The 16,864-nt window shown below is 34.2% G+C and overlaps 1 protein-coding gene and 2 long non-coding RNA genes across 4 annotated transcripts in view; 1 reads left to right on the forward strand and 2 right to left on the reverse strand.

Moving 5' to 3' along the window:
* LOC128029013 (uncharacterized) overlaps positions 1-16,864 on the reverse strand; it is a 385,593-nt gene that overhangs the window by 214,154 nt on the left and 154,575 nt on the right. The window lies entirely within an intron of this gene.
* LOC128029018 (uncharacterized) overlaps positions 1-16,864 on the forward strand; it is a 247,494-nt gene that overhangs the window by 212,286 nt on the left and 18,344 nt on the right. The gene's annotated exons all lie outside the window — the stretch shown is intronic.
* Positions 7,664-11,474, reverse strand: LOC128029020 (uncharacterized). Its single transcript, XR_008187291.1, has 3 exons — positions 11,351-11,474; positions 9,663-9,755; positions 7,664-7,771 (listed from the first exon to the last, which is right to left on the reverse strand). It is a non-coding gene; the product is annotated as an uncharacterized LOC128029020 (long non-coding RNA).

Consider the following 16,864-nt stretch of genomic DNA (forward strand, 5'->3'; position numbering starts at 1 on the left):
GCTCCAAATGATTAAAAAGCACCATGAAAGCATCATAACAGTGGTTAATCTTAAACGTTATTAAAAGTTAATGTAAGTATAGTTTTAGGAACTACTTTAATGATACTTCTGTGCTTGACAGTTCTTGTCATAAAGATTTAGAACAACATAAGGGAATTTTTTTATTAATTTACAAATGTTTCTCACCATCCACTGGTACTGGTGTCTCCTCACTGGGTTTGCTGATGTCTCCTTCTCCATAGACAGCAGAGACTCTGACTCTATAGATGGTGCTATGAAGTACAGTTAAAGTACATTCACACTCAGGTCCTTTTGTTTGTACTGATGACCAGCCCTTCAGTCCTGCTTCTTTATACTCAACCATATACCGCAGCACTGGACAATCTTCATCAGTTTCAGCCTTCAACCATGTGATTTTGATTATGTCTCTGTTCAGCTTAGTGACAACGAGTTGCTCAGGTTTGGCTCTTGCTGTTGTCTGAAAGTTAATGACTTTACTGCAATTGCTCATATAGCTATGTTCAATAATCATATATCTTAGCTGATATTGTACCCCTGACTTTAGATCTGAAATAATAAATGTTTCATCAAGAGCTGTGGCATCAAAAATAATCTGCTTCCAATTGTTGTTCATTCCACCATCAATCAAAACCCTATACTCCACCATATATTTCGCAAGGCTTTTGGTTTGTGTTTGATTAAGCTTCAGGGACACACTGGTTTGTTTTATCTGAACTATTTGGGCAAGATCTGGTTTTATTCCAAGCTTCACATTTCTGCTCACAATCCTCCCAGCATGATAAAACTGCACAGTGTACTCAGGAAAACAATCACCAGACACAGATGCAGCAAAGAACTTGGTTCGCTCTACATCTTCATTTGTTTCTTTAGCAGCAATAAACAGTTGTACGTCAATTAGCACTTTCTGATCAATACTAACTGGCAGTGAATCATGTGATATCATGTGATCAGATTCAATGTGCTGCCTCAGAACAGTAAGGAATGAATCTTCAACATCTGGTGGAAAAAGAGAAAGACACATCACTCTGGTTTTCTGAGAATGACTAATGACTTGCTGTAACTCTGCCTTTGATTTCACAACAGTGATGTCTGCAGCTCTAAGGTCATTCAGAATCTTCAGTGCAGTTTCTTTATTCTCCAGCCACTGGTTTGTTTTCTCTGCACTGAATGGTGATTGGTCATGTCTCTCTAGAACATATATTAATCTTCTATGCAATTCCTCCTCTGTAACTATCTCTGTGATTCCAACTTGGAAAAATGTGTGGTACTCCTTCAGAAGCTCTGAAAACTGTATGAGTTTATCTTTCAGGACAGGAAACCATGCAGTCACGCTTATATTGTCATAATTTGTGACCATGTCCTGACACATCTTGATCTGTTTTCTTAAATCCATTAGAATGTTCTCAGCTCGATTCTTTAAGTTTTCACTGACTCCATTCAGAACAGCACAAACAGAGAACTTGTCCAATTTCTTCAAAGGGTAGAGCCATACCTTCAAAGGGATCGCCCTCTCACCTCTAGATCCAAGCAGACCTGGCAAAGAACCATAGGCTTTCACAGCCTTATAAAAAGACATTGGACTTGTCCAGTCACCTTCATCACTGTAAAGACTACAAGCATATAATGATCCTTTAGCTTTTTCAGTCTCAGTGAGGCTTGAGTATATGTTTCTTACACCAACAGTAGAGGTAATTTTCTTAACAATATCTACCAATACTATATTTTCATCAGAGATGTTGCTTTTACTGTCAAAAACAAAGAAAGCCTGGGCTCCATAGAACACTGCGATGATCACATGTGTAGCTGTGGTTGCATTAATGACTGAGGCAGAAACTCCTTCCTCTAAGAGTCTTTGGCTGATCATGTCCAGTCTGGTGGTGGTTTTGTAGTGTAGTGTAACTCTGTCCTGATTTTGAGACTGTAGAGGGTGATTCAGAAAAGCTGCAGCTCCACAAATTTTTATCTCTCCAGTCAAAACATTTGGTAGTAACTTTGAGGACATGTCAAGTGCTGTGAGCCTTTCATGAAGGGAGTCATCTACTATAACCTTCACATTCATCTGAGGTCGAGGCAGAGACACTTTCATCGAGGCAATAGTGCCTTCATCCCATAGAATATCACCTAAAAAAAAAAAAAACATTTTGATAATATTTTTTTTTTTTACATTTGTTTCTTGTCTTATTATTATTATTATTGGTAGGGATTATCTATGTATTAACTCAATTGTTAACTCATCATGGGGTATTAAAAATGATTGACCCAGCACAATATTTCCAAATGATGACTGTCCTGTCAAACACCACAAATCAATACCTTGGCAAAAGGAATTGCTGTCATCATTGTACAACATGCCAAGGCTCAGCGAGCGACCAAGAGCAGCAACTTCAATTACGTCCATGGGAAAATCTATATATATAAATAAATAAAAATCTGTGATTATAAAAATTACACAAGTGATGTGACGTTCGAATCATTTCACTGACTGATAATTTTACGGATCTTTGAATCTCGTTCAGCAAAATAAATCCTTTTTTCAAGTCATTTAATTCATTTCAGCAGAATATAATTCAAATGTTAAATGTTAATATCCAAATTCCCTAACACATCTATTTACCCAAACATTGTTCACATTATATACATAATGCAACCAAGACCAAATTATAAGAAACAGAAATGATTCTTTCATTGATGGGTGTGCAGTCTGTTAGTTCACCTCACCACCGAGTCTTCCAGTCTTTCATTCTTTTGTCATGTCACATCACCATAAGGTAAAGCTATGAGGTGTTTCCAGGAAAGAGAAATGATTATTCATCTCGCGAGTCTTTAGGTTTCGAGTTGTTTGTTCATAACGTGACAGCCCTGTAGGCATAAGGCTATGCAGTCTGTACTGGAAAGAGAAATTATTAATTCACCTCCCAAGTCTTCGTGTCCAAGTCATTCTTTCTTTGGTCATGTGACCACTTCCCAGACCAGTATCTTGTAATGTTGTGTTACATTTAGGAATTATCAAGATGAATAAAAAAAACATCAATAAAAAGCTATAAAGCTCAAATAAGTGGCAAAAAAATGAATGACTCAGGCAACTCGAGAGATGAAATAATCATGTCTCTTTCCGGTAAAGACATCACAGCCTCTAGTCTATGGGGTTGTCATGTGATGAGCGAACGACTCGAACCAGAGGACTCGAGAGGTGAACTAATAATTTCTGTTTGCTGTACGGAACCTGTTGGATCTTGTGGATGTGCGATCAACATGAAATTACCAATTCCCTAGAGACAACTTGTCATTCCTGATTCACATTAAAGATTTGTTTAAAATAAAAGAATAATTCAAGAACGACCCATCACTAAATTACACTTAAAATCACTGTATGATTTTACCTACCATTGCAGTGAACTTCAAATCCTTTACATAAACGTTTAGCCTGTGAGGACAACTGTGTTTCTTTCTCCAACAAACTCTGAAAAGAGGCCCAATTTTTATAAAAGCTTGAATTCAATAAAAGTTTTCCTTTAACATAAATGTATGAATAAAAAAAAAGTGTTTACCACTTCCAGTTCTGTCACTCTCGCTGTTAGGTTTCTAATATTTTGGAGCATGTCTCTCTCTGTCTTTCTTTCAATTAACTGAATGCCATGTGCCGATTTTTCAGCCTGAAGAAAACACATTTTGTTATAGATGACAAATAGCTGTAATACTGTGGGCTTATGTGTACTGTGCACACATGCCAAGTCATATGAATTTATGAACTAAAAAATAAGTTAATTAACTTTACTGTTTTATATTTATAAATTGTGACAGATCAGCTGCCTACTGCCCACTAATTAGCATCATCATCACCCCATCCCTTAATCACCGCCCTTCGCAGGGCTGCGTTCAGCCCCGACAAAACGTTGCACAACATTTTTTAAACAGAAACGGTGATGCGTTGAACACACTGTTCTGATGACGCAAGAGTTGCAACTATGGCAGCTGAGAAGGCCATTCTTTTTGTTCTTTGTGAAGAATTGTCAGAGCCATCTATTTGAAGCTATTGTGCGAGTTCCCTTTAATACCGCGTGCTTTATATACATGTTGCTGCTGACTGGACTGCAGTTCTGACACACCCACCAAACAAGAGAAAACGCATCTCAAACCCCGTTGCACACGCCGTTTCCAGGAAACATGACGTTCAACACTGAAACCGTAGCAAAACGTTGCGCACCGTTTTTAACTTGAACATGCCCCAGGCTCCTGACAGGAGTGGGTGTGTGGGATAGGAGAGGTGCAGAAACAGCCAGGTCTGGCGGTGTGTGATGAGGCACACCTGAAGTGAATGAAGCCTCATCACTAGCACTGTTAAAAGCTGAGTAATAGTCTCTTTCCCCTGTGCATGCAAGCTGGTGTCCTCATGGGTCCAGGAGGGTAACGTAGAGAGACTCCCGCGCTGCCAGAGACGCGAGCTGCCGGACCTGCTGTACAGGAATGGGACTGCTCCCGTGACATTGTCGATGGGCCAGGATGCTGGGCCATTATTCCCTTTAAGCACGATGAAGCTGCAGCCCCTCATGCCCTGGACCAGAGAGGGGAGAGTGTGTGGCTGCCAGAGTCCACCCCCTACCTAGACCCTTCCCGAACACTGCCCTTTCTTCACAATTCTCAGGCACAACAAGGGCATAAGATCCCCTGTTTATTTTCCCTTCCCAAGTTATTTTTAAATTCATATGACTTGACATATTTAAAAAAACATGAAAGATTACAAAATCCAATGCCTTGCATCTAGAAGAGGATTTCAGGTTTAGGTCTAAAGATAAGAATCACCTCCACCAGGTTGTGTCTCTGCAGTGCTGGTACTGTGTAGTGTTGTCTGATGTGTGTCTCACAGTAAGATGCAGTGCAGGTCAAACAGGTTTTAACAGCTTTGAGCTTCATCTCAGTGCAGATATCACAGGCCACATCTTCAGGTCCAGCGTAGCAGTGAACAGGGAGAGCAGGACTAAACTCTGCCTTTTGGAGTTCTTCAATCAGTTTAGACAAAGCCACATTTACATTCAACACAGGACGATCTCTGAACCTCTTTCTGCACTGAGGACAAGCGTAAGCTCCAGCTTGAGTTGGTTTGCTCCAGTAGATCTCAATGCAGTGTTTGCAGTAACTGTGTCCACAGGGGATGGAAACTGGATCCTTGAAGATTTCTGTGCACACTGGACACTTGTAGTGATCCTCTGTCAGCAGACTGGCTGAAAGTGTGCTGTAACAATTATTAATTTTAGAATGAGCAAAAAAAAAAAAAAAGGTAGAAAAAAAAAAGCTCTACACAACATTTGATATCAAAAGATAACACTTCCTTTCTTAGTAAGCCGTGCCTTTATACAACTGCAGAAATATTATAACTGCATGAGTACCACAAAAAAAAAAAACACAAAATGTTAAATAAAATGATAAAAACATACGTTCATCAAAATTATAGTACATTCAGTTCATTTGGTGGGGGAGGGGGTTAATGTTGTGTGACATTTTGTTTATAAGCTGTTTTACTGGCATCTTTTTGTGGTTGAAACACTGATGAAGTGATTATATAAGAAACTAGATGTTCATTCATGTTTATTTTGTAGTGATCAATCGTGCCATACCAAAGAGCATCGAAATGGCATTTGTTGGTTGAATTTCTAGAAAGAAATTACAGAATTTGAAATATGAGACTTTGTTTCCAATCAAAAGTAACACCATATAAAACTGGAAATTTCAAATTAAGTTTTGCACATTATGTGGCTAAAACAACACAGTATTTAGCAAAAAAACCCGTACCAAACATTTTTGGTATGAACAGATTTACAGTTAAAACCCATACCAACCATATATCCTACCTTAAACTTCCATCCTTGAACATTATTGGCCGATCCAATGACTGTTTACTTTGTAGAGATGTGCAAGATTGTCCTGGAGATGTTGTTTTATCTGGTCTCAGCCTTTAAAGGAACAAAAACTGTCAATGGCAAAAGCATTGCAAACACACATGCCCTATAAGAGCACGAAGTATGATGATTCATAAAAATGCTAATAACTGTTTCTTTATATTATAAACTTTACTAAATTTTAACTTTACTATTAATAAACTTTTTCTTTATATTTTTTCCTGTATAATAGCTTAAAGAAAGTAGATAAAACCTAAAGAAACCCCATGTCATACCTGAAATTACTGTTATCTTAATTTTCTTGTTTTCTTGTGTTGTGTAAAGTTCAAGAAAGTAACAGAACTTAAATGGAATGTCCTACCATCTCATATCACAAATGAAAGTCTGAGCTCCATCCGTAAACATAATTGGCCGGTCCAGTGACTGGTCACTTTGTAGAGATGTACAGGATGGTGCTGGAGATGTTGTTTTATCTGGTCTCAGCCTTTTAAAGAACAAAAATAGTCAATGACAAAAGTAAAGATGAGCACAAAATTTGGCAACTCATAAAAATGCAAATCACTTTTGACACTCATTTTCTTGTTTTTAATTCCTTGTGTTATATAATAAAATAAAATAAAATAGAATAACTATATCCTACCACCCCATATCACACCTAAAACTCTGAGTTCCATGCTTGAACATTATTGGTCGATCCAGTGACTGGTCACTATTTAGAGACATAGAAGGCTGCGCTGGAGATGTTGTTTTATCTGGTCTCATTCTTCGGGAAAAACAAAGAACTGATAGGTTCTTGTGTGTGTGTTCACAGTGTGTGTGTGTGTGTTCACTGCTCTGTGTGTGTGCACTTTGGATGGGTTAAATGCAGAGCACGAATTCTGTCACCACACTTGGCTGAATGTCACTTCGCTTTTTTTTACCTAAATTTAACAACTACCTTACCAACTATTAATATGCATTTAATTAGATCCTTATTAAAGCATAAGTCATAGTTAATAATTAGTTAATAGTGAGAACTGGTCAGAACCTTCCCCTAGTTCCAATAATAGTTCCATTAATAGTCCAATTTTTTACTATGTAATCCCTTTGTATAAATATGTATATATACCCAACTTGTAAGCATCCCACCATAATTTTTCTTACTGGCATGTTTCTGTGGTTGAAACACTGATGAAGTGATTATATAAGAAACTAGATGTTCATTCATGTTTGTTTTGTAGTGATCAATCGTGCCATACCAAAGAGCATCGAAATGGCATTTGTTGGTTGATTTTCCAGAAAGAAATTACAGAATTTGAAATATGAGACTTTGTTTCCAATCAAAAAATAACACCATATAAAACTGGAAATTTCTAATTAAGTTTTGCACATTATGTGGCTAAAACAACACTGTATTTAGCAAAAAACGCATACCAAACATTTTTGGTTTGAACAGATTTACCGTTAAACCCATACCAACCATATATCCTACCTTAAAGTTCCATCCTTGAACATTATTGGCCGATCCAATGACTGTTTACTTTGTAGAGATGTGCAGGATGGTGCAGGTGATATGGCTTCTTCTGGTCTCAACCTTTGAAGGAAGCAAAGAGCCAAAACCCAAATACCGTATAAGACAGAGGCACACAAACCACATTTGAGGCCTACAATGTTATTAATCCTTTATGGTCTTTTTCTTGATTTTCTTCACTTTCCTTCTTCATATTTAAAGAAAGTACCAAAAACTGGTCAGCTTTATATCGTACCCCCCCTGAGTCTGAGCTGCATCCGTAAACATAATTGGCCGGTCCAGTGACTGGTCACTTTGTAGAGATGTACAGGATGGTGCTGGAGATGTTGTTTTATCTGGTCTCAGCCTTTTAAAGAACAAAAATGCTCAATTACAAAGGTAACCCCCAAAATCCCAATCACTTTTAACACAAATTTTCTTGTTTTTAATACTTTGTGTTATATAGTTAAATAAAATAAAATAAAATAACTATATCCTACAACCCCATATCACACCTAAAACTACGAGTTCAATGCTTGAACATTATTGGTCGATCCAGTGTAATCCCTTTGTATAAATATGTATTTATACCCAAATTTTAAGCATCCCACCAGAAATTATAAGTGCTCATTCCTTTTATTGCTAAGGAAACTCTCTGCTCCATCTTTGAACAGTATCAAACGATCTAGTGACTGGTCACTTTGCTTAATACTGTGCATGACAGACATGAAAACCACCACTTAGTAGACTTTTACAAATGTTGTACTCATATTAAAATCAATATGAGTTTTAAAGGCCGATTCCAATTCCTTTTTTTTTGGGATGTGTACTGATCCAATACCATTTTCTTAAACAAGACCTAGTTATGCCCACTAGCTTTGATTAATGCAACAAATCAGGCTGGCGACAACAGCGAGAATCATAAATTTATTATGATTATTTTCTTTTATACTACGTTGAACGCTTGAATCTGATTGGCTGACGAATGTTCTGAGGTGTGCAATTATTTTCTGGGAAACGCATGGCGAATGTAGTTCCAGGCAGCTCTCCTGACCGCATTACAGTTCTTTATCTCTTTGCATAGTTAACAGTAATAATGGTCACGCAGTTTGCACAAAAAGGTTTTGTCAGCGCTGCCCTGATGATTTTATCAGTTAGCCTATACAGTGTAGCAACTTAAAGGCAAAACATGACATTTCTCACTAGCGATGTAATAACAGCGCTGTTTAGAGACACACAGAGGTACGATAGAGTAATTCACACAAGCACTCTCTCTCTCTCTCTCTCTCTCTCTTTCTCTGTGTGTGTCTCTGTTGCTCTCGCTCTCTTTCAAATAACTTCATTAATAACTGCAGTAGAATGCTATCAATGGCTCAAGCCTCTGTCACCAACTTTAAAAATATGTTTTGGTACTAGCATATGAGGCATTGGATGAGACGTGGAATAAATAGTCTTACTCACAATAGAGACCTCGGGTGTGCATTATTTTTCTAATAATTCAACGTCGTCAATTATTCCTTACATATTATTCATATATAATTGTTATATTCATAGATTTGTTTTTTATAAGTTATACTGTAAAACTTAAATACGTTTTTCATTTTACAGTATTAGATTTGTGTCTGCATTTTAAGTTCTTTTTCACTTAAAAAAAATAAATAATATTATTGTCAAATGTATGTCAGAAAATAAAATAATACTCTAGTTAACTGTACTTGTTCAAGTTTTATTAAGTGATAAGACTAAAGCACACTTTAAAATAATTTCTATCAGTTCATACAGGGCTAGTAGTATATACAGCTGTATATATAGATACACACCCAGGCATCGGATCAGTACTTGGTATCGGTCAATACCCTGAGCCGTTATTGGGAAAAGAAATAGGGTATCAGAACATTTCTAGTCACGGTTCACTGACCCTGTATGGTTTGGCAACAGAACATTTTTTTTATTTCTCCTTTTGTGGTGAGGAAAAGACGAGACCTACATCTTTTATTCCTCTTTTTACTCTGTGCTTCACCTTTGAATGATATCATTCAATCCAGTGACATCAGTCACATACTTATAGAGATGTGATTGAAGGTGCTGGAGATGTTGATTGACCGTCTAGACCTTTGGTGGGGATTTAATTTTCATTTTAATACTAATACTTATTTATGTGCATTTATATCTATTTTCTGTGGATAATAAGTACGTATAATAAGGACCCAACCATATAAAATGTATATTCCACCAGAAAGTCTTCTTATTCCTCATACCTTTCCTTGCTTTGAGCTCCATCTTTGAACAGTATTGGTCTATCCACTGATGTGCGGGAGGGCACTGGAGACGTTCCTTTATCTGGACTCAATCTTTGACACAAAGAGGAAAACATGAGTATGCTTTTACATTACAAAACAAATTACCTATAAACAACCCTAAAAAACAAACAACTCTCAATTCATGTCATTTGCTGCAAGAAAATTAAATCTGCATTAATAACTTTAAAGATAAAGTTCACCCAGAAATGAAAATTAAATCATCATTTACTCACTCTGATATTGTTCTAATGCATTAATAAATATATATATATATATATATATATATATATATATATTTTGGGACCACAAAAGGAGAAATTTAAAAAGATGTCCTGCTCATGCTCATCCATATAATGGCAGTGAATTGAGACCAGCATTCAAGCTTTTAAAAAAAGATGATAAAGTATCACAGAATGGTCTCAAATGTTGAATATTTCAAGTGTTCTGGAAATATACTATAGGGTTTGATGAAAAAGAAACCAAATTTAATGTATTAATTATATACAAAATACTGTTGGACTTCTGTACACGACTGCAAATTCATTAGACTTTATAAGTGCAGCAGTTCACTCCAACTTACCAAGAAAACATTGTGAGAAATCAAAAACACAACATGAAATACAATGCCTAGAAATCCCATAAAAAGCAAAAGTGTGCACTTTCTTCACTAAGTTGAATACCTCCAGACCGGAACTCCAGTTTTCAAATGACAGTCAGAATGAAATTTGGCAGATATGAACCTGTGCAAACTTCTTGTTGCAACAAACACAACAGATTCACCTCAGAGAAGAATGTACATGGATTGTAGTCTGTGACTCATTTTTATTATTCTTGATTTCTCACAACTTTTCTGGAGTGAACTCACTAAAAATGTCTCATGAACACGCAGTCTTACACAGAAGACCATCAAGGTCAGGACTCTCATTAAATAACACATAACATTTCAGTTTGTTTTTCAGAGTATTTGGAACATACAACACGTTACATGGGATCATTTTGTGATACAGTGTCTGGATGCTACCAACTATTTTCTGCCATTATATGGATGAGTGCGAGCAGGACATTTTTTTTAAACTCGTTTTGTGGTCCAAAAAACAAAACATATAAAAGGATTTTTTTTTTTATACGCCATTACGACAACACCAGGGCGGGTGAAGATGATTACTTAATTTTAATTTTTGGACGAACTTAACCATTTAAACTTAAACTACCATGTTGCTTCTGTTCCTGGAGGGCTACTGCCCTGCAGAGTTTAGCTCTAACCCCAATTAAAAAACCTTAACCAGCTAATTAATGTCTTCAGACTCACTAGACACTTCCAGGAAAGTGTGTAAGAACTGGTTGGAGCTAAACTCTGTAGGACACTTGCTCTCCAGAAGCAGGATTGGGCACCTCTGCATTAAAGCATCATTCATAAGTGTACCATTGAACACAGTAACAGCACTTATTTCCTGTGTGTTCACTGTTTCAGACAGAAATGAGTGTAGCACAGTGGAAGCCAATTAGTGAGTTTAGCTAGTACAATACCACAAAGGCAAGTGTGATATAATTATAATAAATTCCATAAAAGACAACTACCTGAAGAACTATGAACTTAAAAACCAACACAAGCAATTATATTGAGAAAATGTTTGCATATACTATACCTTTTATTCCCCTTTTTACACTCTGCTCCATCTTTGAACAATATTGTTCGGACTGGTGATCGGTCACTTTGTTGATATGTGATTGAAGGTGATGGAGATGTTGCTTTATCTGGTCTTAATCTTTAAATGAAGCAGAAAAGTAGTCAGTGATAAATGATTTTACAAAAGAAAAGGAAAAAAGACCATGGACTCTGATGACTTGTAATAAGAATTATGGTATTACTGTAGTTTCTTTACAAAAAAGACCCATAGACAAATAAAGAAAGTGTTATACATCATAGAACTGCAATATTTTACCGTTCACACTCCACCGTCCCCACATCATCTTCCTCTTCATGTGTGTCCATAGCCTCATTTAGCAGTTATCTCAGGTGTGCACTCTTGAGAGGAAAAACAAATAACATATAAAACAGCTCAAATTCTAAAAAACAATCAAATAGAGGAAAATTGAGTTAGATGTGCCAGAAACTAACTGATTAGGAATCACAATTTTTGTTACTCGACCACAAATTTAAAAGGTGTCATATCTAGATGTCTGTGAATCAGAACAGAACATGTGTTAATCGTCCATGCTGCTGTAAACTGGTAACATCAATCATACTGGCTAGCTTTCTTTGAAAAATAAAAGGGAGAACTGCAAAAATAGACCCACCTTTGCTTTACAGAAATGTTCTACTGCACAAGCCTATGCTTAAAAATATACTTCAACCTCAAACATGGTTTCCTCGCCTTAATGACAATCTAACTGAAAACTACCTCATCTTACTATACTCTCTTCTATCAGGGACATTAAATTCCCACAACATAAATACATTTAAACATTAAAACATCCACAACTTTTTCATAAGTATTTAAAAAGCAATCTTCAAGATTTAAGTACGTTACCTTATTCGGCTCCATGGCCTAGACGTCGAGTCAACCACTGGACAAATGTGTTAAAAAGTAAAAACAAACGGTTCGTAAACTGATAACGTTAAATGTCTTGTTCCAGCTGACAAATACTATTATTATAACCTCTGAATAAGCTTGATTGAGTTACTTGAGTGAGTTACGATATAAGTTACTTTCACTTTCGCTTCTCCGTGGTCATTTTGTAAGTGCTATAACGTTATATATCCTCAGTTCTATATTTTCTGTCGTCTGGTGACTGATCTTCATTTAATAAAGTGAAATACGACAGTAGGTCCCGATTGTCTGAACTTGTATTTTATATTTTCCTCCTACCTGTTCCCGAAAAGATAATTATGAAGCCAGAGTGTGACGTGCTAAAGAACAAAATGGAGTCCGACTCCACCCGTTATCGCTTTGCAAGACTTTGTATGAATAAATAGATAAATATTTTTTTACTTTTGTCCAGCAGATGGGAGCAAAGCCTTCCCCAGTCTTACATACTTTACATTACTCTCTGTCTGTCAATGGCCAAGATAGGACCTAAATACATTGCAGATATGCTCATTGAATTTAAACCTAACAGACCACTCGGGTCATTAGAATCGAGTCAGTTAGAAATACCAGAGGTTCACACAAAACAAGGGGAATCTGCTTTTAGCTATTTTGGGGCCTTCATTTAAAATCAGCTTCCAGAAGAGATCAGGTGCTAAAACATAAGTTACATTCAAATCTAGACTACAAATTAGCTGTGCATTTATTGAATGAGCCGAACTGATTGCACTCTATACTTTATGCATGTTTAATTATTTTCTATTTTTAAATGAAATTCATTGTTCATCCATTTTTAAATCATCTTCAAATTCAAAGTTTAATTTCTTGTTTTACTTTAGTGATTATTGTTTTTTTATGATTATTTTACTTTCTTTTATGCAAAGCACTTTGTGTTACTATTGTGTACGAAATGTGCTATATGAACATGCCTTGCCCTGCCGTGACTATTACATTTCTTTAGTGAAAGAATTGACCCATGTGATTTTAAAGCATTTTTAGTGTATTAAAGTGAACACTAATGAGGAAATATTCTGTGGCTTTAAAAATAATATAGGTGTGGACAGACTGTCCAGACGGTAAGTAATTTTGATTGATTATTAAAGGAAGCATTGTAACAAACAAAGCTAAAAGAAGCCACACCAAATATGTCATCCTGGAGCATGGTAATTTATTTGGGTTACAATCAGTGATTACATAGTTACACTACCGGTCAAAGTTTTTGGATAATAAGATTTATTAATGTTTTTAAATTAAGTCTTTTCTGCTCACTAAGCCTTCTATTATTTGATCCAAAATACTGTTAATATATATATATATATAAAAATTTTTTTTTTTTTTTTTTTTTTTTTCAAAATCATTCTAATATGCTGATTTGCTGCTCAACAAACATTTCTCATTATTATCAATGTTGAAAACAGTTGTGTCAAATTTATTCCAGGATTATTTGATAAATAGAAAGTTCAAAAGAACAGCATTTATCTGAAATAAGCTTATATGCAACATAATAAATGATGAAATCAGTTTAATGCGTCCTTGCTGAATAAAAGTATTTATTTCTTTAAATAATAAAATAAAATAAAGAAATACATTTTATTTTTCCCAAACATTTGAACAGTATAGTGATAATGTTACAAAGCTTTCTATTTCAGACAAAAGGTGGTCTTTCTTTTTCTGTTTTTTCCTGTGTTCGCCACAACTTTCGAATTTATTATTGTTGTTGTTGTTTAATCTATAATTATTTAATACATAATCATTTAATTATTATATACATACTGTACTGTAGTAATTATATTTTTATGCAATTTATATAATATATTATTGTTCCATACGCTTAATAAGATGAGAAACTATTTGTGTGTATGTGTGTTTAATGGTTAAATTTCATATGGGTTTTCTGTACATAGTTATACAAATATAAAGCAAATGTCTCTTTAAAAATAAAGGTATGATCAAAATTTTATTTTCTGTTATTCATGTTCATATATTAAAGATACCTTATTATAATATAAATGTTAATTAAGGTCGTTTCAGATTTTGTACATCCTGCACAAGAAACATAATTACTTTATGGCGAGTGGAATGTGACAGGATTACCTGCCGAAGTCGACAGTCGTGTACTTTTACGTGTGAGAAGGGTATATTGCCTCAACTGATGTCGCCTCAACTGACGTCTGCCAAAAAAAAAAAATTATTTGTTAATTACATCTCTGCATTACACTAACCCTCTAAATAATACATCATCATCGGAGGTGTAATTTTACCAAGTAATAAAATGAAAGAGAACATGTTTTTCTATAATCCAGTGATATAAGTTAAAATAAGTAATATCTGAAGTATACTTTCATGCATATAGTAATGTATTTGATTTTACTTAAGGGATGTATTTGTATTTTACTTAAAGGATAGTTCACCAAAATCAAGAACTTCATAATCAAGTAATAACTGAGAAATAATTTACTAATTTTCATGTCTTTCAAAACCTGCAGGATTTTATTTCTTCTGTGGGACATAAAAGTTATTCTAAGACTTTCCTATAATCCAATACTTTTTCCATGTCCCTCAAACATATGATTTTTGGCTTCCGATAAGTATACAATGGCTCATTTCACTGAATATTACAAAAAACTATCATGACTAATATTTATAAAACATATCATATATGTATTCATAAAAAAAAAAACTTTCATATTATGATCCAACTGTTTTGATGACTTAAAAACTAAATAGACATATTTTTTTTTAAACGGTTTTTAAATATTTAAACTTGAGTAAAAGTCACAACAAGAAAACCATGTGATGTTTCAGATGAAAGTTTAATCATTTAATAACAAATATATTATCGGTTGGAGTTTTTGTAAATGTTTTACAATACAATCTTTAATCTTTAACTGTTATTTAATTAACAAAAGTACAAATTAAATAATTTAAAGATTAAATATATTTTGTAAATATAAGCACATTTTAATTTTGATGGCTGCAAAATAATAATAATAATAATTTTTTAAAAATAAAATAAAAATGAAAGTGAAAGAACACCTCCTGCATGAAAAATAATCAAATTAGTAAGTAACCCCTGAATGAAATAACCAAAAAATTATTCAAAAGCTTCGAATATCTTAGCTCTAATGAATGTAAGTAATATTATTTTTGGGCTTTATTTTTTTCATAAAAAAAACTTCATAAAACATAAAACAAAAATAAATACCATTATTTAGATTCTCCTGATTAAAAAGAGTCCCAAATCACTATAATCCGTCATTATCTAAAGATATTCCTATGAAGTTATAACATGCATTAAACTACACAGGAGCTTGGCAAAAAACAAAACAAAACAAAAAACAAACATCAAAGATATCTGTAATGGCCATTTCGTTCGTAACCTCATGAAATATCATATATCATAGAAAAAGGCACGTCATTATTTGCAGAAAATCCATCATTTAGATCGTAAGATATCTCTCATAAAGCTATGATACATAAAAATAATTATGACATGGAGCTGAGCAAAATATTAATTAATTAAATTCTATATATATATATATATATATATATATATATATATATATATATATATATATATATATATATATATATATATATATAGAATTTAATTAATTAATATTTTGCTGCCAAACATGCATAGATCTTGAAAAATGACCCATTCTTTTCAGACAATTCTTCTGATTAATAATCCAAAATTTACCATAATCAGTCGATCACATCGATAGATAGATATTCCTCATAAAGCACAACACATTAAATCAGACAGGGTCACAGGGACACATACGATGTAGCAAAGAAAAAAAGGCCCAATGCTACAAGTTTTTATTCGTAACTTCTCTAAACATGCACATAATTGGATGTCATTATTTTCAGGAAATTCTCCTGATTAAAAAGAGTTTACCATAATCTGTCATAGATCTAAAGATATTCATCATCTAAGTATAAACTCCAAGTGTGCACATTGTGTAACTTTCTCGTGGATTTTTATGCTGGTCATGTCATAACACATGCTTTGATTGTGAAAAATGTCATATCATTATTTACAGCAGATTCTCACAATTGAAATAAATCTAAAATCAAAACAACCCATTTCATCTTTCGTGTGAATAATAATACCTAAACCCATGAATTAAAGAAATCAGTTGGAAATATCCTTTGAACACTTGGCAAGCAGAATATAAAACCTAGAATGTTTCTGTATTTTATCTTTTATATAACTTATATAACTATATATAATTAAATAAATTAAATCTTTTTTTGTGTCATGTACTCTAATATGTCAGAAACATCATACAGCTCAGTTAGTCATTGTCATATGTAATTTGAAAGGTCTCATAGTAAAATAAAACTAGTGTAATTATTTAGGACTTTGACTAAACTTGAAATTCAAAACAAAAGTTTCTAAACTGTCAAGGACTAAGAGAAAGGCTACCTTGGTTCCAAATGCTGTAACTTTTGATTACTTCATGATATCACCATAAAATGTAATTCACATAAATGAATGAATCATGTAGAACATCAACAAAAATTTAATTTTCTCCTACCTTATTTCAGACAGGAACCACTTTG

Source organism: Carassius gibelio, chromosome A15 (genome assembly GCF_023724105.1).
Source record: "Carassius gibelio isolate Cgi1373 ecotype wild population from Czech Republic chromosome A15, carGib1.2-hapl.c, whole genome shotgun sequence".
In the NCBI taxonomy this organism is placed as follows: Eukaryota; Metazoa; Chordata; class Actinopteri; order Cypriniformes; family Cyprinidae; genus Carassius; species Carassius gibelio.